Source organism: Streptopelia decaocto (genome assembly GCF_964273445.1).
Source record: "Streptopelia decaocto genome assembly, chromosome: 3".
NCBI classification, from domain to species: Eukaryota; Metazoa; Chordata; class Aves; order Columbiformes; family Columbidae; genus Streptopelia; species Streptopelia decaocto.
Genome location: NC_138656.1, coordinates 6104074 through 6129066, shown reverse-complemented (window position 1 = coordinate 6129066; position 24993 = coordinate 6104074). Strand labels below are relative to the sequence as shown.

The 24993-nt window shown below is 39.5% G+C and overlaps 1 long non-coding RNA gene across 1 annotated transcript; it reads right to left on the bottom strand.

Moving 5' to 3' along the window:
• Window positions 1–1150: 1150 nt before the first annotated feature.
• LOC309437600 lies at window positions 1151–5132 on the bottom strand. Its single transcript, XR_014183580.1, has 3 exons — window positions 5075–5132; window positions 3515–3555; window positions 1151–1458 (listed from the first exon to the last, which is right to left on the bottom strand). It is a non-coding gene; the product is annotated as an uncharacterized lncRNA (long non-coding RNA).
• Window positions 5133–24993: the final 19861 nt, after the last annotated feature.

The following is a 24993-nucleotide window of genomic DNA, read 5'->3' as shown; positions in this document are numbered from 1 at the left end:
GGAAAACAAAAGATTCATCAGTTCAATAGTTCATCAAGAATAATTTTGAACACTTCCAGTCCATAATAGACTCAAAGACTTACAATTAATCACCATTGTCAGAGTAAAATCCCCGCTATTCTTTAGGATTTAAAATAAACTGGACTGCATTCTGGACAAGTCCATTGTTCACCAGACATAATAACACAACTTGAAAGAGTATTTAGATCAGATTAGTGGTCAGAAGAGCCAAAGACAAGCTGAAACATACCGCTTACAGATATTTGCATGGATAGCCAGTTTAATTCAATTTTACCCGTATTCACATTTATGGTTGGTGTTCCTCAGAGAACTTCTACATCAGACATATGCTAACAAATATGCCTGTAGCGGTCACTTGACAACATATCAAACATTTCTTCTTCATCATCCTCTGCCCACAGAAAACTTTGTGGAAGAATCCTCCCTGCCCCATTCCAAATGCCGTAGCCAAAACCAATAATATTTTGGATTTGAAGCACATTCCTGGAGCTTCACGGTATTTGCTCTCCTTTATATGTCAGCGTCAAAAAATAGTGTGCTTTCTCCTCTGTTTTAAAATAAGTATTTCTGGTGGAAAACACCACAAACAATCCACATACAAAAATAGTTTCAAATTCACTAGTCTAGGATAAAAACTAGAATCCTGATTAAAATTTTTATGGCTCAGCCATTAAGAGAACAGAAACACTATCACATGACTAGCACATCAAATCAAATAAACTATTACCTCCTCTGAACAGATGTCAAAAGGAATGAGTAGCTCAAATTTACTCAGGTAATCATTCTAAAGAACAAATACATTTGGGAAAAAACAAACAAACCCAAAAACCAAAACCAAACACTTGCTAATTTCAAAACAGAAAGCAAAAATAGAAGTAATCAAATACCGTTTCTACTGTTACTTACCATAAACCACCATTCTTCAGTATGCCATTGCTGGGCTTACAAAGCTGTGCTAGCAGATGGAAGAGAATGTTGATAAAGTAATACATAAAAGGTTTAATTTTCTTCCATCATAACACAAAAAAATATCTAGTTACTTACTTTGGGGAGAGTTCACATGGCACTGATTCCTCACCTTGCTTTTTCCATGTCCTTTGGTAGGGGATTCTTTTTGACATGTAGAGGACACACATGAACATGAGGCCAGTGGCTGAGGTCAGAATCACAGAGGAAGAGGCAAGTAATGATTCTGTGGAAAGTCTTTGCCTGGAGTCTTTCACCAGGGTCCCATTTCCCCAAGTTGCCAAAGACTGTGAGGACGATGATGAAGAGCATGGACCTCAACAGCCCACCAGGATAGTCAGTCACTCAGAGGAAGTTCCTGCTTGCAGTACGTTCACATGCTGGTGAACAAGAACAGGCAGAAGAGTGGGGATGTGCCCCTAATCACAGTCATGATATTCCTGAGGTCCCTTTGTTCCCTCACACTTCATCCTGCAACAACATTTGGAAACAGGAGAGTGAATAAAGAGCCCCTGGGTTGAACCAGCACAGCTATTTTTATAATCTTATGCTCCCCTAAGTGGAATTCACATTTCTTCTGCAAATGGAGAGAAGATAGCCTTGCCTTTACTGTGATGCCTGTGTGTATTTTTTGAAAGTATATACTGCAGAGCAGGTTTTTCATCTGCAATAATCAATAGCCAAATATTTTTGTGTACCACTAAAAAGAAAAGAATGGCCAAGTTTTTACTGGAAAAATATCTCACCCCCATTTATATGACAGCAGAATATATTAAAAGATAGTATACTTGTGAACTGAAACAACCACAAGAAAATTGCTCCTGATCCAGCAGTTGACACAACTCATAGTCTGAGCAAAAGTTTTATGGTTTACATAAGTCTCTGCACAGTGGGGACTCACAAAGCAAACACCATCATAATCTTTGCTGAGAACCAATCTCTTTTTTCAAACCCTCAGCAACTCTTAAAAGTCATGGTCTCATTTTCTTGCATACAGTGGGCTTTGTTCTTGCATGACTTTATTTACTAAACAGAAGACTGTTTTCTAGGGCCAAGATGCTGGGAACTGTGCAGACTGCTGGGTTCTGCTGAAGCTGCATGACCTCTTCACAGACACTCATCTCCATATCTGGCTGATACAGTGACTGGTAGCCTCTTATCACAGGCAGGCTATCGCCCAGAGATGAATGATCATAGCCAGGTCTCCTTAACATATTCCAAGGTTACTTTGGCATCTAAATGAAATTTAAAATCCCTAGCAGTCAAAAATAACTTCTAGCACTGGCTGCGCAGAAGAGCGACGCTTTGTAAGTCTTCCCTGTGAGTGCATTGAACAAACCACTATGGAGATGGGTGCTGCCAGGACCACCCCCCTTTTGCAGCCAACAAAAGTAATCAATATGAGTACTTATTTATTCCAGTCTTGGTGGACACCATCAGTAGATCCTTCTAAGCAGGCTGCATTCCATATTTACAGCTAATGCATTCATAATGGAGCTATTGAACCTTTTATTGTTACTTTAATTTGCTTTCACATCAGCTTGGCTAAAACTTGGGATTTTTCCCTGCGGTCTCCATCCCTTCATCCCCTCCTGCTTCAGAATATTTTAACCTTCTATGTTTCTGAGTTGCAGCCAGTGAGAACTGCTGATCTGGCAAGCGACCAGACTAGTACTGCATTTCTAGGTATGGATGGAACATCGCATACTATGGCAAAGCCTTCAAACAAGTGTTCCTCATTTCCAGAGCTCTTGACTTTCTGCAGTTACTCACAGCCCTGCCCAGGCATTAGTTTTCCTATTAGGAAATTCTTTACAGTTTTTCCTGTTGGGGATCACATGCAGACTGCATTCCTTGACCTCCTTGTCAGGATGCAGCAGCTTCAGCAGACTATTGTCACTAGAGACAAATTAAAATGTACAAGAGAGATGATTATGATTTGCCTGCATGCCTGCACACTTATCTCTATAGAAATCTTAAGAGTGTTGATAATATTAGGTTGCTATAAATAGATTTTTCTCTACTTTATATGTACTTATACTCGACCGGATGATCTCCAGAGGTCCCTTCCAACACCAACCATTCTGTGACTATCTCGGATTAACTGGCAAACCACAAGAATCCCATTCCTAGATACAATATGGTCTTGGAAGATTCCCATGGTGCCCACAACCCAGTAGGTCTTCAGCAATACCTACATGGGTGAAGACTGTATGGGTTATTTCAGAAACTGGGTAACACAGAGGGTTTCTGTCAAAGAAATGTCTTCTAGTGACTGTTACCACAGGGAAGAAGTAGTTATCTTTCTTCAGAGGTGCAGAAAGATCAGTCAGATCTACACACGGCTAGGTTAGCTTCATAAAACCCTTATCCTTCCTTAAACAGGGGAATCATTCTGGATTGTTCCCTCCATACTCTTCTGGAGAGGAAAAGATTGACCCTGGAGGAACCACTAGGCAACAGAACTAACAACTATAAATACTTTAACTGGAGTATGTTCATAAAAATATTTTTAAGCAATTCATACCTTATAGAATGACGTTGATATAAAACACTAACTTTCATACACTGGAAAAAAGGGGGAGAAAAATTGTATGGATGAATAAGAACCATAAAATCACACACACAAACCAAACATAAAATTCTATTATTATGTCAAGGTAGGTAGCAATAATCATCATTGTCATAATTTCCTCCCTCCTCTGCATTAACATTTTTATTTCTTGACTACCATGCACTTACTAACCACCCAAATGTGAACAGCACATACAAAAGGCATGTGGGCCACCCCATTCTCTGAGGATTGTCTCCCAAATGAGTAGGTGAAGTGAGCATTAAAACCTCACTAGAGGTTCTGTCATGTAAGGTTACGAACAACAGGAAACTGACTGTGGTTGTAGGAGGTACATGCTTCATTGCTATGACAGATTCATTATAAACGTTAATTATTCCCACCCTGCTAACAGAGCATGCATGTGTGCAGCTGATCAGATGGGAACCTGCTCTCCTACCATTCAGTTCACTACCACATACGCTTATTTCTAAAAATATTCTCTCGTGTAAGCCATGTTCTCTCATGGATTTTGTTCCTGCAAATGTAGCATCTCCTTATTCCCAGGCCTGCAGTGATTTTTATCAAGCTTAACTTGATAAAACAATCTTCAGACTAGTTTTGGACTAGGGACAGGATAGTTTTAGGTTTATTGATGCCAATGTTGTTGAGCTAGACAAAAAAAGGACAATGAGGGATGGTAGCACTGTGTTATTAAAATGATTTGATCTTTCCTACTTGGATTTTGTTGCTGAAGTCAGGATATGGACAAATAATGAATCACAGAAATAAAGAACAGCAAGTGCCTTTAAAAAAATAGTATTAATATATTCTTCCCTCCAGCTACCTACTGGAAAAATTGATGAATAAACATTCTCTGTTTCCTGAATCAGGATGTTGACAAGGAAACACAGATCCCCAAATCTATGAGGTGTTGGTTCATATCCAGCCTAGAATAGTAAGAGTCAAAATTACCCTCAGAGACACACTGTTGATATTAAACGATGTTGCTGAGGTAAAAAAATGCTTCCATGAAGGAGAAATGCCACGCTCCTCATCACAACTGGCACCCTTTAACCCCTTTTAGAAGAGATCTGATTAAAATTAAATCTAGAGATATCCCCAGCTAGAAGATGAGACACACTGCTGGAGAAGCTTAATCTCTAGATCAATCTAAAATTACCAGTTTCTTGGCTTCTCATGGTTGAGTGTGTACGTTGCTTCTCAAGTCAGTGATAAAGCACACAGTGACTACAAAGGCAGAGCTAACTGGACTACAGCACTGCTCTTCAGCAAATACCACTCATACATAATAAAACAACACAGGAGACTTTTACAGCTCAGACCTGGACCAGGACACAGATCATCTACATTCACCTCCCAGTTCTACCTTGAAGTTCCCATGTGACTCAAAAATGTCGTGCCGACCCTCTGTATCAGAGGTGCTGGATGAAAAACAGAGCAAAGAAGCCTTCCATCCCTTGAAATCTTGCCATGGTCTAAATGGGATAAAGAAGATTTATCCCCTTCTCTTACCTTTGTGAACACAATACCTGTAGGAACACAGTGTGATCATGAAGTGCTCTTGTATGCACTGAACCCCATGGGCACAAGCCTAAAACTAATGAGACCAATACTAAGTTAAGTGCTGTTTGAGTTCATGCTAATAGGGCAACTATTGGATATATTGCTCTAGGAGCCACTTCATTTTCTACAGTTGCTCAAAATCCCCAATTTAAACACCTACGAAGCAGAAGCAGTTGAGTTACAGCAGCAGAAAACTTTGAACACGCTGATGTAGTTTTCCAAGAAACCACCTCTGATATTTCCCCTCTGTGCTGCAGCACTGACATATCCTTTGTTAAAGACAGAACATCATTCATATCTCTGAGTACAAATGTCTTACAAGTCAATTTTGTGGTTAATGCAAGCTGACAAAAGGAGGTTTATATGCTGTGCAACAATACCTGCTGCCACTCACTCGAAGAGAAGATACTTCAAGGGCAGCTTGCTCCTATGCGACACAACTACCGCTTTGCCAAAGAGAACAGATGACTTGCAGCGGTAACGCTGTTTTCTGCTTAAAGTCCCTCAGCTAGAGCGTTAACTTCTATCTTGTGGCATATTTGAAGATTAATCGGTAACTTAGCCTGCAGTGGTCCAGCTAATTTAAACACAAACACACTCTGTGGAGAGCAGAGAGCCTGAAGGAGGTGGGAGGAGAGAGCTGGTGGGCTTTGAAGAAAGTGCAGCCTCCTAATATCTGCAAAAACTGAATAAGAAATAGATAAAACTAAATTAGAGATCTATTAAAAATAAATTAATGGCATCTGCAAATGAAATTACATCTAAGATAATCACTCTAATAGCAGGGTCTCTGGTGAGCATTAATGCTGAGTTTTTTTCCTATACTTGAGGAAGGTATCTTTTAATTAAAAATATTTATACAAGGTAGAGGCTTGACAGGAATACTCCATGCAGTCATTCTTAAGGGAGCTGCTTCTGTTAATCAGCTATTTCAGAAGGAAATGCCCCTAACTCTATACAACGAAGGCCAGACTGTACTTCAATAAATCTTATTTAGGGCCTGTGCTTTCTAAATATCCTATATGGCTAGAACTACATGTGTAGGCTGCTTTCTACAGATTATAAAATACACTTTCCTTCCTATTGTTTAGTTAGCTTGTACCGAAAATAAACCTTCATCTTAACCTCCCCCTCTCTTTTACTCCCCTTTTATTGAATTGTTGAACATCCAAGTACAAAAGCAGATGATCTGATAGGTATGAATGTATGGTACAAATGAGGAGGACTAAGCTAAACACATTCCATAGTGGGTAGGAAAAAATTATCGGACTTTGAGGCAGGGACAAACCAAGACCACATGTCATTAATGAGTATTCAAAGTAATTCTGATGAAGTTATAATTCTATTGTCATCCAGTACTGAGAAGAAAACGCTTAGCATTTGAAAAAAGACTTGTTAATCATTATGCAGCTCTCTGGGGCACTAACTCTTTCAGGATTTTCCTCTTTGTTTCCCTCCCCTGCCCCTTTTTTCCCGTCTTTTTTTTCCCCTCACATCTATTCAACACAAGCTGTGCTATGAAAACAGAGAGGATTAGAAGTTGTCCCTGACATATTTCATTGTAAGGTTGTTTGTTTTGTCTTTCTGCATTTCTTAGTTTGAATTCTATATAAGGCACTTGTTGGCTCTTGAGAATAAATCAACAGGAAGGTCACACATGGCTTTGTATTGCGTGCTTGTCTTTTTAAGCCTGTTGGGAACTCACTGCTTTGCTATACAGGAATAAATGCTGGAAAGAAGGCCAACCATGCTGTTTAACACTATTTCATTATGTGAATTGTGCATGAATCACGTAGGCTCCTTGAACAGAAGTTTAAGATTGAAGTTCTGTTGCTAATATTGTCGTAATTAGCTCAGGCTAGTGGCAGTAGGAGTCTTAATTCATGATACCAGTTAAGTATGCTATAGTTCAGCTTATCTACCGCAGCTACTGCTGTGTTGCACAGAGAGTAACAAGCACTGCAAATGGGCATCTAGAGAAATAAACAGCGAAGGTGACGTATAGATGCAGCTTTTTGACATCTCCAATAAAAAGGCCCGGCTGTGCAGTCCATCATGCTTGGTAAGTCAAGGATGGGTGGCATAAAAACAAGTGAGGAATGTGTTAAATTGCTAAAAAGTGGAATGGGGGACAGCCTAGGACTTTCACTTAATGATTTATTTTGATTATGCTACTGCTATGATGTAACATTGTGGCTGGCCATGTGGGAACAACAGAATAAATGCTCTGAGCCCCCTACCTTTTTTAAATTCATCTGCAATGCAGTCAAAGGAGGGGACAGAGCTGAAGTGAGCTCTGGAGTAAAGGACTTTTTTTTTTTTTTTTTTGAGAAAGAAGAGGGTTTTTTTTTAAAAAAAAAAAGCGTTTTAACCCATGACCTGGCATACATGATAGCTCATGAGAATGTCCAGTTCCCCATGTCCTTTAAAACTACAGCTGGGCTTTACAATGAGATCTGTTTCTCAGCAATATTGCCCATTTCTTTAACACTACAGTATATGCAAGTAACATAATCATAGAATCATTTTGGTTGGAAGAGACGCTCAAGATCATTGAGTCCAACCATAACCTAACTCTGGCACCAAACCACGTCCCTAAGAACCTCATCTACACGTCTTTTAAACCCCTCCAGGGATGGTGACTCCACCACTTCCCTGGGCAGCCTGTTCCAGTGCTTCACAACTCTTTCTGTGAAGAAATTTTTCCTAATATCCAATCTAATTTTGCAGCTTCAAGAGATTATTCCATAATAATCAAGTAAGAACTCCTAAACTTTTAGCATTTGCCCATCATTAACATAGAGCGTGAATTGGCCTATTCCCCAGACATTTCATTCAACGATAAACTATGACGATACTGACATATTGAGCAGCAAAGCAGAATAGACCATAGAAAAAAAAAGAACTATAATCTGTCTCAAAGTGTTGGTAGACTGGCATTATTAATGTTTTTTTTTCAGTTCCATTGATGGGCACCATGCTGCAAGTAACATGCAGTGCCGGCTCACCAGCTCATGTCATTTGTCATCTTTCTGACAAAGTTAATGGATCTATTGAAGTTTCCACCCCCCTGGTGAGAAACTGATCCAACATTTAGACATGACACAGGTTTGATAAACTGGCAATATAAAGAGGATGGTGGCACAACAGGCAAAAGCCTCATTGAGAAGGCAGAAACAGAGACAACTGTATTCTGTCAGCACAGGTGAAAGAAGAAGGGCTGAAGAACATAATAATAGTGATAAGTACCAGAATATGATTTCATTAGCCAGAGAAGACTGAGGCTTTTTGCTGGCCATTTTACAATTCTCTCACTTGACTTGTTTACTGTTTTAAATATTTGCCAGGGAACTTTGGAAAAATAGTGACATATGAACAATCTGTTGCGGCATATTGTAGTGGTGGCGTTTGTGCTGCTATAGTTACTAAGCTTTTAGTATTTTTGTAATTTGTCTTGAAAAATCTGGAACTTGGCATGAAGTTTTTGGGTGCCTCTATCTTCAAGTCAGATGGTTTTCAAATTTTTCATTACATTTCTGTAGATTTTTTTTTTCAATGTGAAGAAAAGCCTGAAGAAATGCTGTGTCAAGGAAAAGGAAAAAGTGTGCTCAGTTGAAGAAAGAAGCAGAAGGTGGGAAAAAACCCAAATGCATTGCAAGATGAGGAGAAACAGGTGCAAACTTCTTCTCAAGGTGAGAAGAGTGTTTACAGGACACTCACAGGTCTTATGTAACTGCAAAAGTAACCAGGCCATGCAAAAAAAGCCTTGGGATTTTTGCTTTCTTTCGGTTTCAGATTGTGCAATGATGATTTATTTGGTGCTAGCCTTTTGCATGGGACAGTAGCTTGACTCACATCCCTGAGTTTTCGTGTGCTCATTCAACGGACTCCATAGATATAAAATCAGTGCACTGATCCAAGTGTAAGTTTCATGTATTTTAACTGTGGACACAAAATGGGTATAAGAAAGTGCAAGGGCAAAGAGCTGCACAAGCAAGTTAAGAGAAAACTACCTACCAGGAGTTTGGACTGTACAAGAACAGCAGAAGTCTAGAAAGGAACTGAAGAACAGGGAAAAAGAAAAAGGGAACAAAACCCAGACAAAATTATTGGTGAGTAATCCAGCAATAAGGAGAAGAAAATACTGTACAAAAATTAATTGGCTGGGAGGGAAGCTGGAAAGGGTTAAGTGTGGCCAAAATACTGTTGTCTGGTATTCCATTTGGGAATCTTTCCCATCACTTCCCAGGGCTCCATATGTGAGTAGTTCCTTTTAATTACTGCTAAATACATATGAAATATTAAGTTTCAGTCAGAAGAATAAGGCTCTGTCCTCCCCTTCCCCAAACCAGAGCCCATAGAGATCATCTTGCGCTCCTGCCGGGCATCATCCTAAACACACAGAAAATCTTATCTGACACATGTAAGATTTATAAGACATTTAGCTGGTGTTATGAAGTCTTTGCTGCTTGGATGTCATGTCTTATCACAATTCTGCAAGAATTTTCTTGACACCCTGAACTTTCCATAGGCCTTTTTGAGGGAGAATGAGGTTGAAAGAGGAGTATTCCAGTGTTGTTTGTGAACCTGTTAACAATAATGCTTGTTCTGTGCAACTTGTGGAAGAAAACATATAGATAATTCTGTTTGCATTTAACATTTTGCCTTTCATAATCGTTTGAAAGGTTGATGCACAGAAATGTTCACTATAGCAGCTTTAAAATTAGCCAAAAATAACTGAAAAATTATACAGTGTATGCTTAACCAATAGAATTGATTAACTCAACGTAGCTAGACTTTTGGTGAGATTAATTTGGATTAGACACGTATATGCATCAACATTTGTATGGACAAAGTAATATCCTCTATTACCTGAAATACATAATATCCATATTTATACATAGGTTATAATGAGATATCGATACCTGTATAAGAAACAATTATAAACCAAAAGAACAATGGCTAACCCAGAACCTCAACAATGGTTATTAGAAATAGAACTCCTGCTCTGGGAAGTTTATTCCACAATGTATCTTCTAATTTACTCTTCAGGTGCTCACATCAAACACTCTTTCATGCCAGATACCTGCTTATGGGCCTTCAGTTCTATCCTGCAACATGACTTCTATGTTCTGATGCTCCCCCATCAGTCCCTGTCCTGCTGGCTCATACCATGAAACACAAATTACCCGTAAAAATGATAATTCTCTTATTAGTTTTAAAGGTCAAATCAAATGATGTGGAAAATATGCTGTGGTGTGACATATAATTTACATAATTGCCACAAAAACACTAAAGCTGCCTGGAAAAAAAAAATCACAAGGAAATCCTTTTTCACTGAGGAAAAGCCAATCAGCTAGATTTGCAGTGAGAGTAAAGTGGTGCTGCACCACCGACATACAAACACCGCTAGCAACCTGACAATCCCCACCACAGTTGGTTCTGAATTTACTCTCCTCTTTTTCCCCACCCCTCTCCACCAAACATACGCACACACAATGAAAAAGGGGAAATGAGAGCTACTTCCCACTGATCCTGGATTTTAAACTGATTTGCGTCTAGATCCGGAATGGCATTTTCAAGGTCATTATATAATTGTACTTCCCTTGAGCGAGAGGGTGGACACAAAGTCGGCACTGCCGGTCCTACCTGATGTCCCCACTGGTGTTACACATCGCAGCTAGAGTGGTGAGCAAAGTCAGTGCCAGGGACTGTCCCCTTTGCAGAGGCTGCTTTTCCCGTGCAGCCAAGACAAGCAGGTAAAGGACTTCATTTGGCTTTCAGATGAAGGTGCTGCCAGCCCTGCCCTCCTGTGGATCCTGCTTCTCCTCAGGACACAATTCACGGAGGAATAAGCAAGAGCTTCAAATAAACAGGGTGCAACAACACAGGCCCCAGTAGAAGACTCATGAAAGCTGAAGCAGTTGCTGATATGCTTTGTACAAGAAGGAATGACAACCAGCTTGTAGCTTAATAGTGACATCCTAAAAGCCCTCACTTACAGCAAACAGACCCTGAAAAAACTTAGTTTGAAACCACTAAAGAAAAAAAAAAAATTCTTCTAATGCCCTGATACTGCCTGCTTAAACTGATTAACATGCTGGCTGGGTTTGGCTGATGATTTCAGAGGCATTTTGTATAGGAATGAGATAAATCAAAAAATAGGTAATAAGCTTGACATCTGCTGATTTTTCTTCAAGTTCAGGGTGCATCTCTCTCCTCTGCCTGCTTAGCGCCCAGTCATTACGCTGGGATTTCTTCTTGGTGCACCAGAGAGCTGACACAATGGTGCTTGTTTCTGAGATGAAGACAGCAAGTTTTCCCTATTTGTGTAAATGAAGTAGTCATTCTGACTATATCATTGGTTACTATGACCTGGTTTATTAGTATATCCTTTTGTGTTATTATATCTCAATTTATGTGTACTGTGTTAACCATGAATATGCCTATTTTGACTTTTTTTGATATTACAAAGCCAGTCCTACTTTGATTAATTAAGGTTGATCTTACCTTAAAATAATTAAGCTGACAATAGCTGTCTACACATTAGAAAGATGGAGTAGGATATTGAGGAAAAGATGTTTTATTATATTATGTCTCCATTTTGGATTTATAACCCAGTTCATTTCGTATCATACATATTTATCATCTAGGTTCTTAATAGAACTTTTTAATCAGCAGAAGTGAGAGAGATCACTTATTCATTTGACATATCACAAATTAATAAAAATGCAATGAATGAGCAAATCCAAATGGTATTTCAGACCAGAAACTTCGCTGCTTCTGAAGTGCAAAGCTCTGTTATGAAACAGGAGAGGTAAAATTCTTTTATCTATCAACAGGGGTTCATATAATTCACTGCATATATTAAAGGAATCCCCACAAGGTATCTATTCAAGGTCAAGTTATTTTACATTTCCATAATATTAAAAAGAGGAAAAAAAAATACAATGACACACTGAAAGAGGGCATAAGGTAATTAGATAAGGAACATACCTGATCCAGGCATTCCAAAAGCTTAAAAGTTATTTTAGAAGTGAGCAATACTGCTCACTTTTTTTTAGGCTCACATTAACAGCAACCTCAAAAATACAGCTGAGCTGAAATATATTAGTGTTGTGATAAAAGTCACTTTGCAGATGGGTATCAGAGACACCACAGGTGGAAAAAATGGAGGCAGTACTGGTCAATCACTAGAAAATCCTTACAGTTCTTCAATACTGTCAGAAATGTATACATATAATTATTAATCATGTGAATTTCCTTTTCTCTAAGCCTTCATACATATCAACATATATGCAATGTTATTAAACCTATGAAAGTTTAGGAAATAAACATTCAAGTAGTGCATATTCAAACACCTGGTTTTTACTACCCCATCCCTTTTCAACCACTGCCTTTTGTTTTTCCTGCCTACTTGCTACATCTTGTCTCTGACAACAGATTGGAAGGGTGAGAGCTGTCACTTCTGATGTTTGTACTATATTGAGCACAACTAGGCCTGCATATGTAATAATAATAATAAATAAATAAATAATCATAGTTTGAAGGGACAGCTCAAGTAAGGGAAAACTTTGTCACGAAACAGTTGTACCTCTAGTGGTACCTGTGCAAACAGAGCTGCATGTGAGAATTGGTAAGACACTGATCGGTCACCTCACTGCCAGTCTTGCTAAGTATCACCCCATTAAGGAACTGTTCCTTGGTTCCATAACCCAATTTCTCCCACTATTGTGGGAGTAACAAAGATCAGTAGAAACCATATTATAAGATAGAACATTTGGCTTTTATGACTGTGAACAAAGTATGATTTTTTATTCCCATTGACTGTTTTTCTTCTCGAGCACATAGTGTTTGTTATTCTAGACTGTGGGGTTTCAAGTGCAGACATTATCTTTGCGTGCTGTGCCAAACAACATGGCTCTAGTCCTTGTTAGGGATTCTTAAACACTTCCACAAAAATAGAAATAACACACACTCCTGGAGAACTGAAGAAAAGGTTGAAAACTGTGAGATCAAACTTTAGATTTATGAATGTACCATGATTCAGGTCCAGAGCATCATAGCAATAACAAATTGTTGAGGGTTCAGTCTGTCCACAGCCCCAGGCTGCAGGTAGCTGTGCAAGCCCAGTCAAAAGCCTTACAAATCTCATGCTTATTGTCACCCCTTCTTTAAGTTTTGGAGACAAACCGTGTAGAAAGTTATAAATGGGATAGAGAAGACACACCTAAACCAACCAAAAGTTGTTGCTTAACAGAGTTGGAAGTAGTTACATTTCTACCAAATCTCAAGATCAGGCAAGATTTATTTTTCATTTGTAGCTTATTCAGTATAGGTGCACACGAATGCTGTAATCTATCATATAATAGCTCCAGACTGGATTTAGCTGATGAAAGAGACATTTCTGAGAAATGTCAAAGGAGAAAACACACTGAAAGAAGATGACAGACCTATGCTGCAAAATGGGAAGATTATGTATGCACCAGCTTATACATCATTACTGATTACTGTCTTTAGATGAGAACAAGATTTTACCTGAAAGGCTAGTATTGAGCAAAGAAAAAGAAAGGAAAAAAAAGAAAAGTTGTAGACTTCTCTTACAACAGTTTGCTTGGATGTTAAGGATCAGGTTTCCACATTGAAATATCCACCATTGGCTGATTTAAATATCAGTGTTTTCTCGGTAACAGACCAAAGTACAGTGATGGTATAAGCCTGCAAATTTTGTACTTAATAAAAATATTTAAAATCTAATGTAAAGGGGATGCATTTTTTTTTTTTTTTCAATAAAGTATTTTGAAGCTGTTTTTTCCATTGCTGTACATCTTGCTCTGGGCAGGGTTCCTCTGCGTTATAGAGGCTACCGAGGAGATAAGTTATCTCCGACAAGGCTGATGGTCCAGCTGACCTGCAGTTCTCCTTCCCCTCTTGAAATGGCCCACATCAAATTATTAATAAATTATTATCTCTTCCCCCCAAACTCCACTTTCCTGCATGACTGCAGGCAATCAAGTCATTTCCAACATGAGAAGAGCTCTTGGGTTCATCAGCCATAAGCTCTTATGTTGGGAATGACTGGGATATCTGGAACAACAGTCGGCTGTATCTGCAGGGTAACTCTTCCCACTCTGAGACAGTGGGAGTGAGAAGCCTACACTGGGATTTGAGGTTATGACAGGTGGGGATTTCCTTTAGCTCTAGATTTTTCTGAGAAATGTTATATGAGAAAACATACTGGAAACACAGAAGAGGAAACTCAGCTGCTGCTATCCAGCCATTGAAATGTTGCAAAATGAATATTACAATGTGGAAATGTTGAATTTAGGCCTAAGGAATTAGCCTGTATCTGTGTAGCCATGGATCCACCTGAAAAGCAACAAATAAACCACTCCTGAACACAAATTCTCTATTCAGCCATACAAGTGTCATCATTTGGAAGCTGTGGGTGTGATACCGGTATTACTTGAACTGGTTTCAATGGTGCAACAGCAGTGATTTGTCTACCTAAGGCTGATCTTGACAGTAGCTGCTGAGACATCAGAGTCAGGCCAAGAAAAACATAATTATGGATTATTCTGACAGCCAGTCTGTCAGCAAATTGTTACCTAACCTACAAGTACACATGGCCCATTCCCAGAAAATGAGTAAGACTCAAAATAGATCATAACTGAATGTATTTCAGTGCAAGAAGAGCCAAATTACTGACCCTCCACCCACATGCAAAAGACACTTGATGGCAACTTTACTTATGCTTGAACAGACTGACAGCAGGTAGGAGGAGGAGTTTCAGATCCGGCAAAAATAGTCGCTCATCTCATAGGTTTCAACTGCTTGCCTAGAAGATGTCAAAGCAATGAGTCCTGAAGTGAGCTCTGTGAGATGTTTATCTCCTGAGGGCAATGTTGTATTTATTTTGTTTTGGTGACTTAAACTTCTTGATGGTTCAGAAATATTACCTTTTTTTTAAAAAAAAAACCCAAAAAGGAACCAAACACAAAATAATCCAATAAATGGAATGGATCCGATCCCTGTGAAGAACAATTCACAGCCCTATTTCAAGAGCTGTTGTCCAGATTTTTGTAAGAGGTTTGGAAGCATTTCCCTCAAATAAGCATCACGTGGACCAAGGCACAAATGAATAGAAAATGCAGATCAAATGACACAAGGCTGATTTGGTGGGTTTCATCACGTACTAACTTGAGTTAACATGGAAGATTGTTCTGCCCCTTGTCACTATGTTTTATAAGCAAGCTGCAGCAGGACTTCTGTCAGCAGAGTTTAAATGTACCAATTGAGGGCAGTATATCATTTGCACAAGAACTTGCTTCAAAATAGAGTGTGTGTTTGTTCTGTAAAATTTTTTTCAGTCAACTAACTTTTCTTTCTCATCAGATTTTTTTTCCAGCAGATTTTTCCAGCCAGTTACAGAATGGATGTTATGACAAAAAAATCCAGTCTGCTCTTGTCTGTACAGAACAAACTATTGCTCTCTGGCTTAATCTTTCAGTGATCATCAAACAGAGTAGCAAATTATTGCTGTAGGAGGTCTTAAGCAATTTATGCAATATTTTGCTCATGAAGACTTACTGTTATTTCTCAGCAGACATAATAGAAATATATATACTGAATACCTTATTGCTTTTTAGCATTCATAGAGTTTGCAAGAAACACATTGGGAGTTGCCAAATGCAGTAGCCAGATAGAAGCGAGGCTGCTGCAGCTCCATGTGAGCAGTGAGGCTGAGCATCTATTCCTAATGGGTATCCACACAAACACAGCGTACAACAAATATATACATGAACACATGGGCAGCTACATGGCTCATTGCAGACAGAAACACTAAGCACTCGCACAAACAAACAGCACCAACAGCCTCCTCTTGTTTTCCTCTCAGGTTGAGCAGGGTAAAAGCGTGTTAGTGGAAAATACGCATACATACCCACATATATATAAACATATATATCTACGCACACAATGCAGATTCCCTAAGTGGCCTCAGACAGTCTGTCCAATAGCTCACCCTCAGTCCTTGCTCCCCTCAGCTGCAGGCGCCTCGAGAACAGCAGCCCCTCTCCGGCTGCTGCTCCACAAACCTTCTTGCGCAGACACTACATATTCCTCTAGTAACTGATCTCAAACACTGAGGCTCTCCAGTAACCAACCCTGGATCCTGTAATCTCTATTTGCCTCATGCAGGGACACCACTCCGTCCATCCCCACAGACTTACAGACCTCATTGTCTCCCTTGTCGCTGCCTTGGACTTCTGAGTCCCTACCACAGCCAACTTGCAGACTTGCTGGTCCCTCTGGTATTTGGCCCAGACTCAGGGATGCCTTGATATGTGGCTCCCAGGTCTCTTACTCTGCTCCCAGGTAGTCCAGTTTGTTACTTGCCAGCAATTGCACACTGATGTACACACCATTGCTTTCTCCTTTTGCTAACACTGCAGGTATACAGGCCCCTACGACCCATGGTCCAACTCCAGCTGCTGGCAATGGCCCCTCATACACACTCCAACCAGAGAGTCTCTCACTCAGCAAGACAGAAATTGAACTTCTTGAGGACAAACCATGCTGGCCAGACCACCCGTCCCTTTTTACCCCCCTTTCTATTTTTCCATGTTTATTCCTTTCCAAACCACCTTGATCCCTTTCCTTTCCCAGACTTTGGCTCCTCCCCTAAGCCAGTAAGTCTAAACATCTCAAGATGTTCCTCCCCACACTCCAGAATGAGACCCATACTTCAGGTGGTAACTCCTCCTTGTCTGTATGGTGCTCCAGAGACTATTTCCCATTGCCCCACAGTGCTGGTGACCCTCCAGCCCCTGGGGCTGAGGCTCCCCTGGGACAGCCCTGGTAGGTTCTGGGTGTCTGGGCTCTGAATGGGATTTTGGGGTCTCCCAAATGCTGTGGTGCCTCTGTGCTCCTTCAGGTTTGGGGGAACGAACTTTATCACGTAACCTAACAAAATACACAATATTGATGTCCTGAGATACTGCAGTGGAGAGCAGAAACCTTACTGGAAAGGTACAGATCTGTGCTCAGTAGAGCCTGGGCATAACACCAGATTCAAGACTACCCAGTGCGCTGTTTTTCCTGTAGAATGAGGCATCCCATAGTTACTCAGAGGCACAGTGAATTAAGAAGTTATATTATACTTCAGAAACACAAATACATGTAGAGCTCAGAAATATATTTGCTATGCAACCAATTTAATCTACAAGTTAATTCAAAATGTTTCTGTTCTGCATTCTGATTTCGCTGTTATATATTAGCGCTTTCAGGCTGTAAGCCTGCAAGCACACGTGAGAAAGGGGCAGCATTTACACCAGATCCCAAAGGGGAAACTGTAAAGGTGGTAGAAAGACAGGGTTAGGAAAGGCACAGGTGAGACTGCAAACACCTTATTCCTCCTCATAGGAAGGGAACTTTATCTGGGTCCAGCTCTTCCCTAATGCGAGATGAAGATTTATCATCTAGCCCATAGAGAACAGGGTCAGCATTATTCAGCCAGACTGAGTTGCAGTTCTTGCTGTAATTTAGGCATCTGTTGAAATGCTCTTTTGCATTGTAACATGCAACTCAGTTGTGGGACTTATGACACTTGGCATGTCACTCTGTGTTAGCAAATGCTGTACCCTTTGACAAATTCTGACTGTGATTGACCTGGCACTCAGTATAAGACGCCGAAAGTCATGGGTAAGCACAGAAACAACTGATCTGCTTTTCACAACTATAGAACACCCAGTGCTCTAAAAGCTCAGGGGATTAAGTGTTGAAGTTTTGGTTCAGTCTGTTGTAAAGAAAACAGATGCATATTTGCATTCAGTTGAACATCTCAGAAGTTTGAGATGGCTTAGTACGATTATAATTTGCACCCATATCTTTTTTGAAGACATGAGATGAATCATTTGCAAAATTAGTTGCAGATGGAGGCTCAGGTCTTGGGAGGATTGAAAGATTCCAGGCTGTTTGGAAAGGTTTCAATTTGCATCCACAGCCAGTTCAAAATGAAAGATGAACCAAACCAGCTAATACACATTGCAGTAGACTGTCACGATCTCCTTTGTCTATTCCCTGGAGGAAACTTCTGGCATAATAAAAGGCTGCTAAAAAGAAAAATAATATTTCTTTTCATATATTTTACCCACATTGTAAAAATCTCTTTACTGTTATCCTGTATTGCTGTTGTGTGCCTGCTGTAATTGAACAGCCTAATGCAAAAAGAAATATTATACAATCTGTACACAAACATAATGGATATTGAAAAAAATCCTTGGCAACAGCCAGCAGTTAAACAAACAAACACAGAAATTATCTTGCCTAGGCATAGCATTTCTATTAAAGAAGATGAAACGCCTTTGTGTTGGAAAGCAAGGCATTTCTATATACATTTGTATATATTCAATTCTATCTAGTTGTACTTTTTTTTCACACTTGTGATTTTACAGCATGGACATCCACTGCTGCATTAGGCTGTGTCCTGGACAGAAAAACTTTGCTACTCAAAACTATCACAGAAGTGTGGAGGTAAAGAAATGGAGTGAAGCAAAATGGGAGATGGGGTTTCTAGTGATAAGCACAATCACACAAACGTAATTTTGCAAGAAAGATTTTAAGATTTTTCAGGTTAATGCTGCAGATTGCACAGGGAAATTAAGCCTATGTGGTAACATGCTTAGAAAAGCAACTAATAGGTTGAGATGTAGAGCCACCAAAAGCAATGAGACGGTATTAATAGTGTTTGTACATTTGGTAGGGTTGTTTTGTTTTAAAATCAGCTAATCCAAAAAAATATTACGGAAACTTTATTTTTGTCTTCCCTTTTACTTATTTAGTCAAAGCAACAAATTAAATGGTTTTTATGCCAGTTCTGAGGACAAGCTGATGAGGAACAAACTGTAAGTCATGCAGGGATTTTCATTAAAAAAGAAGATGTTGAAAAACAGAATTAGACAACAGCGATCATTGATTGGAAAATCCAAACTAACACGGAACCACAAAGATTAAAAATGTTCTTAGCACACAAACCTGTATCTTCCAACAATTTCAACAGAACTGGATAGCATTGAATCTGGAATTTTCTAACTGCTGCTAAGATATCCACGCCCATTATTGTAACTCCAAACTCCGGCAAACAAGTATTAGTATCTTTTACATTCACCAAATCTGGGTAAGTGTCAGCTTCCTATTGTTCCTGCTAAATCTTTTATGTATTTCTTTAATATACATATATAATAGTATAATTATATATATATATATATTTTTTTTTTTCTTTCTCTCCCCCCACTCCAGGCACAGCAAGCATTTTTAAGTATGACATCCCTTAAGGATAACGTAGAATAAAAGAGATTAAATTGTATTTGATTATTGTATCCGTTGTAAACATGTCAAGGCTCTAGGCACTTAGCTATATGGATCCTTCAGACTATTCAAATATGCCCTATCCAAAATATACTGGAGAAAAATGCTAATTAAAAGCATTTTTCTCTGGACAAGAAAACATTCCTATATTTCTTAATTGGCACGTGCATCTCTCACAACAGTCCACCTGACCAAGCACAAATTTTGAGAGCAAAAGATTTTATCTTTTCCCCCCATTTTTCAATGTTTCCTCTGTTGTTTTGGCTTATGTTGTCAAATTTATTTCTGGAAGGAGAGATGAAGAATGGTATAGAAACTAATTAATCAAGCCCATAGCTGTCCATCAACAAGCGCATATCTTAACCTACTTCTCTACATAAAAAGGACTTTTCCAACCATGGCTGGGCCATTGTGCCTAAGACAGGCCATGTGGAACCAAGTTCCATCACTGGACCAGCTAATGAGAACCAAAAAGCCAAACTAACAAGGCTTCTGCTAAATTAGAATGTTCATTCATACCAGTCACATTTGCTTAAATTCCTAACCACATAAAAGGCTCTGTGATAGTGTCACTACCACAAGAAAGCTCTAAAAAAGTGGATGTGTATCCAAGAGAACTATTCAAGCAACAGTAGACAGAGCTAATAAACGGTAAACACAAGAAGAGTTGAGCTGGAATGCTAATGCAGGTTCAGGGGGAAATCACCTTTAACAGCACAAGTATCTGTGTTCATGCATTTTCCACCAGTTGAGCAGGAGCTGGAGTAATCCTGAATCCTGCTGTGACACCACAGGGCAGAAGTTCTCATGATTTCTTGGGGAGCATCCACACCAGGGAGTGTCCTTCCCCTTTCTGAAGAGCACAGTTCTCTTTCACATCAGAAGCATCATTGATTTTCTCCTGCACTAGGATACTGACTATCTAACAGAACTGTTAACCGAAATAAATACTTGATAAAGCTCTACAACCACCTAAGGACTCTGGTCCATGCAGCAGTCCTAGAGGGCAAATGTTATGGTCTATGTTAGGAAAGAAATCAAGACTTAGGGAAGCTTCTGGCTGACGACTTTTACAAGTAAATGGCTCTAATTTAATACTATTTATTCTGGTCAACACTTCTATAATTACAGCTGCCATGAAATCATCTCAGAAGAGCCAGTCTCTTAAGTAAGAAGGGTCCAAAGCCACGTGGCCATTTTGTGCTTAGTCAGGGTTTTATTTGGCACTAAATTTCTCTAAGTCTGTGAATTTTCAGTGCATCAAAATGAAAGCCTTATCCTTCCTGCCTTATGAAGATCAATTTGCTAAGTGTATTATATTATCCACTGGACAATAATTGGTGCCGCCTTCTGGAAGCGCAGTGCTGACTATTATGGAAAACAGAGTATAGCTCTAGCTCAGCAAGTCACCTACGATACATTTTGCTTAATACTGCTTGATTAATGCTGAAGAACCTAATATTTAGGGAAGAAGTGCAATAAAGACCATGATACATCACTTTTTTTTTTTTTTTTTTTTACATGTCTTGAAGCTTAGTTTCTATTCCAAATCCATGGCCAAGTTGATTGCAGATCTCACAAAGACTGGGAATGCAGTCTTTGAAAATGCTGACCAGGTGACTGGAACAGCAAAGAGACATCAGCTGCAGCCTTCATTCTTTTGGGGCTGTTACAAATGTTTTTCTTAGGATTGTTCCCTTCCCTGTTCAGTATACAATATTTTCATTGGGGGTATTAAAGAGGAAATCTGAGCAGCACTTTACTCAGGGTAAAGAACAGTACTCAAGACCAAGCTAGTGCAACAGCATAAGCAGCGTAGTATCATTGCAGCATCACAAAAAGGATGGAGGTGACTGAGTTTACCTTAATCCAAGTAAGCTGAAAATAATGTGAGAAGGTAGCAGAGTGAACAGCAACTGCTGGCGATCAGGTGTCAAGTGCAAATGCGCGTTCACAGGTATGGGTGTTCAGTTAAATCTGAGTTCCTTTCAGAAGGCCAAAAAGGAGAAGCCAAAATGGGAAAAAATATAATGAAATTGGCAATTCTGTTCAGGTTCTCATAATGTGTTTGTTACCATAGTGTCTATGGGTTTATCTTACTCTTTCTTTGATTCTGTCTGGCTTTACTCTTGACTTCTACATCTTAGTCATGTAACACAAAAGCTGTTCCTAAGCTTATTCAGGGCCATGTTGGCACAGGACAGAAAGGAACATTTCAAATATAGCTTTAAACACAAAGGTATGAGGTTTGTTGAGGATATATCACAACTTCCCTTTGAAATGGAGACCATCAGGGGTCTCTAGGAAATATCCAACTATGCATCAAGACACAGAACAGTTGAGATCAGATTTCCTTTAAAACTGCTTAATTTAAGTCCAACTAATCATGAAGATGCAGCCAGAAAAGCATTCCAGTCAAAACTCCAGAAACGTGGTCAACTAAGACATGGGTCTTATCACCTCTATTGATATTAATCGGAACCTGACAAATGGGTACTTGAGGACAGAAGTGGTGGGTCCACTGGCAGATGGAATGAAGGTTGGTTGATCCATGAAGTATGAGTGGAAGGAAGATTGTTCATGAAAATAGTCTATTCAGAAAATTCTACTGGAAGCACCTATACATTGGTATCAGCATCACTGGAGATTTAAATCCATACTGATATCTATCTGTCTAGATTTTAACTTTGTGCATGGATGAACTGAACATTCTGAGTGATGCCTATGAAGAACTAGGAATAAAGAGAAGGAAAATTAAGAGTAACTTCTGGGGTGATAGCACCCCAAGGCACAGGAGACATTTGTATTACCACTGCATCCTTCTTGCTCCAGCAATGACACCCCATGAATGTAATCTATTCAGAGACTCCAGAAAAGCAGCCTTGTGATGGCTCTGACCTAAGGAACCTTGTTATGGATCCCAAAAATGCAGGGGGACCGGGCAAAGGCAGGGCTGAGTGGGAGGGCCAAAATCAACACCTGGTTCCCCTCTTCCTGCCCACCCATGGCCTGCTCACTGCTCTCCACAAAACAAGCTGTTTTCTCGCTTACAGAAGTGGATGATACAGTAGAGGAAGTGTCAGGAATAACAAGCAATACTGCAGGATAACTAGTAAGCCCCTACAGAATATATTAATCCTTTATGAAGGACTCTTTTGGAAATACTGTAAAAATATCTCTTTATTTATGGCAGGGTGGGCACAGATCATAAGCTTCCTATCAGTCAGAAACAGTCAGTATGGACAAGCTTTAATTTGCTCTGAGACTTGGAGGAAAAAAAATTACCTTTCATTCGGGGCACTAACATATCATCTATGCACAGACTATGTTTTTGCTTATGAAGTATTAATGTTAATATGATTTTACCTCTGAGTAAACAGGATAATAGATATCTTTATATACACGTGCTTTTAAGAATCTGTTTGAAGGAGCTAGTTTTAGTCCAACCACTGAATAATAAAGTAAACCCTAAATGAGCAGAAAAGAAGGAAAAAAAAAAAAGTACCATGAGCTTGAATTCAGAGTTAATCCTTTTGAGCTCTATAAATCTTCAGTGACCGCCGAGGCTTATGCAAGACATACCTGTATCTGAGCAGTAAAGATTAAGGTATAAGATCAATACATGTAATCAAAATGTGTTTCATTTTTTTCCCCTTTCTCAAATGGTAGCTAATAAGACCTGGAAAGATTTGAGAGTATGTCTGCAGAAAGCAAATAAACTCCAGAGATACAATCTGTTCAAGTAAGAGGCAGGTTAAATGTGTTACTGTTTGGTGGAAGGCACTGGAACATTTCCAGTTCTCTGCAACTTGTGGAAAAAATTAAGAACAATCAAGAAGCTGATACTACTATTATCCAGGTACATATATACAAGGAATATAGGGTCTGATACAGAACTCAACTGGAGTCACAGCACTGTAGCGATTGAGACTCAAGCCAGATCTTCAGCAAGCAAAGAGCTTCTTTTACAAGCTTGTTTGAATACTTAACCCCAACTGCGTCAGGAGCATCATCATCATCATCTTCTGCCAAAAAGGCATCAAATTTTTGTATTTTTCATGGATATTTTTACCTAAGGTGGATGGAATGAAGGAGATGCAATGTATCACACAAAAGGGGGCAAGTTTGCACATCCAGGTGCATGAGGCCAACACAAGAGCTTACCCTATCTCCCATGCTAGCCTTTGAAGTCCAACATGCACCTCTAGAGAGCACTATGGCAGTGCTGGGCTGTAAGAAGCTCAGTACACTAAACTCGAGCAAAGTTCTCAAAGATTGCAGTTCGGTACTCAAATAGGTACCAAGACTTTGGGTTCTGATGGATGAAAAACACCCAGAGTCTGTTGAAGTTAAGAACTTTCTAAAGAGCATCATAAAGACCTTGATGGAACCACAGAACGTGGGCTGTGGCAGCAACAAAACAGAGATAAAATTACACTACGCCAAAAGGATAAGTATTAGTAGATTAATGGCCATATGATAGTCTAAGTATGTAGCAACATCAATAAGCTTCAATGACATTTTCTGGCAAATAAGACCACCAGAGCCAGTATCCAAAAATGGGGAAGAAGAGGGACTTAAACAAGAGCTTGAAAAGGGACAGGTTGCCCACATTATGTCTTGGAACTTTCCAGTTTTGTCTGTAGCAATAAAACCAGGAGAGCTGTCGAGTGCAATTATGCAGCTGCTTAAACCAAAAGAGCCTCTAGAGCAGCTGCAATCTCACATTAAAAACATGAATGTTTATGTTTTAAAAATATTTTTCCATGTTTCCAAAGTTATGCTTTTAAGGTAAACCTATTAATTTATCCTTTATCTTGTCTAGCAAAAAATCTGACATTATGTTACCTGGCATGCATGAGGCAGTCTGTACTTTTGTGGGTGGCAAATCTGTTCACTGACAAACTTCTAGAAAATCTGCCACCCAGCAGGCTCTGGAGGTCCCAAGAAGCAGCAGGACAATCTGCTACAGACCTGCTTGGGCCTTAGCTCTAGGTGGATAATGCACATGGCCATATTGCAGGGGGTTGTTCTCTCTTGGCAAGCAGTGGCTAAGCATCTTTGGCAAATGTCAAGAAAGCAGGGAAGAAAATTAGAGGTCAAAAGGAGCAGCATCAAAATGGACTTATTGGCAAATGCCTGTTGCAAGACAGATAACTATAGGGAGGCAGGAGCTTCAGAAACACCTGTGTTCACCAACTGTCTTCCCAATCATAAACTGTCCATTTCCATGCCTTCAGTTCTGCACCAGAATACATAATGTTTATTCCTTGATATATTGAAAATTTCTTCGTAAAACTCCTTCAAACCTGATGCAAGGAGCCAGAAAGAATAAAAGTGAGGAAAGCAAATTATAGGATATTAATAATTTTCCTCATTAAGGTCAAGCTTCCAGTTCTACGTTCAATATTTTGTGCTGTGATTCTGAACCCAAGAAACATGATAATCAGTCAAGAGCTATCAGCCAAGACTGATTTTCCATCTAATTTTGTCTCAGTGAC